Source organism: Wyeomyia smithii, chromosome 1 (assembly GCF_029784165.1).
Source record: "Wyeomyia smithii strain HCP4-BCI-WySm-NY-G18 chromosome 1, ASM2978416v1, whole genome shotgun sequence".
NCBI classification, from domain to species: domain Eukaryota; kingdom Metazoa; phylum Arthropoda; class Insecta; order Diptera; family Culicidae; genus Wyeomyia; species Wyeomyia smithii.
Genome location: NC_073694.1, coordinates 91,352,771 through 91,354,057, shown reverse-complemented (window position 1 = coordinate 91,354,057; position 1,287 = coordinate 91,352,771). Strand labels below are relative to the sequence as shown.

At 36.3% G+C, this 1,287-nt stretch overlaps 1 long non-coding RNA gene across 1 annotated transcript; it reads left to right on the top strand.

Moving 5' to 3' along the window:
* The first annotated feature begins 328 nt into the window (after nucleotides 1-328).
* Nucleotides 329-718, top strand: LOC129718953 (uncharacterized). The gene is made up of 2 exons (XR_008727094.1): nucleotides 329-419; nucleotides 484-718. It is a non-coding gene; the product is annotated as an uncharacterized LOC129718953 (long non-coding RNA).
* The last annotated feature ends 569 nt before the right edge of the window (nucleotides 719-1,287 follow it).

Below are 1,287 nucleotides of genomic sequence, written 5' to 3'. Positions count from 1 at the left end.
ATTATGAATATTTTATTTTACACATTAACTAGGATTGCTTACACGGTTAAATGAAGCTACCTAATTATGAGTACGAAAACTACCAATTTTTGAGTTCGCCTAAGCGAACTGCGATTTTGAGTAACTTTGATTAAGTGAAATTTGTAGAAAAAACTCATATGATGGATGAATACAGCATACCTATTTTTGAATGAAATGTTTTGAATTTTCGCTGCTCGAGAGGTTATTGTTTACCTAATTTTGGATGAAAATTTTTAACCTGCCAGTGCTGTCAAGAAAGAAACAGTTGTGAAATCAACAGTGTTTTTTTTCTACGAGTGCTTAAAATTCGGGTTTCTAGTGCAAGAAGGTTTGGAGTAGTATTTTGTTTGCTTTGAAATATTCAAAATGAATTAAATATCCTCATCGATTAGCGAACGGTAAGGTTTGTGATTTTCAAATGCGAAATTCTCCATAGTCTAATAAAAATCCTGTTTCTTGTAGACTTCCTTCCGAAAGCAAAACCACCCGCACAGAAAGTGGTATCGCCTGCGGGGACACTGAACCGGAGAATGAACTATTGGTGTGCGCCAGAGTGGCACGGGCCAGATTTTGGTTTTCCGGAAATTTACAGCGTTGAAGGTCCCACCAAGAAAACGAACGGACACACCTCAAGATCGATTGTGTGATAAGCAACTTTCGGTTGTTGGAGGGAATATAAACAATGTTATAAACATTATCTTCAGTGTTTTGAGTTTTATTTGTATTAAAAAACCAAAATTTTCAATTTTTGTTGCAGGAATTCTCAATGCTTATAGTGAATAGTTTGAGCTTAATTTTGGGTAGTTTTATCGATCGTTGAGTAATTTTTACCCAATTTGTAGTTCATATGTGTAGGATATAACCTACCAGGGAATTCTTCTACTAAGTATCCCTGTACGCGCATTTGGCGCGGAATTAATACACACAGATTAACGTGGACTAACCGACTTTATTTTCGTACATCACTACTTAAATATACCCTACCGGTAACTCAGAGAGAGAGACTTTCTCCACTCTCTGTTTACCTTACTAATCTCTTAACCTAATCTAGTACTGCTAAAGTACAGGCGGCGTTTTGTTTATAACACAAAACTTGTTTATTTTGGTCGAGTTTGTTTGCCGGTGGCACAGCAGAAGGCTGCGCGAAGTTCTTTGCCACCTATTTTCATGCGCGTTTTCATGCAACTATATACACCGTTGTTTTTTTATAATATGTTTTTTTTTCTCTGGCAAATGAAATTCTGTTATTCAAAACTGTAGCACCGT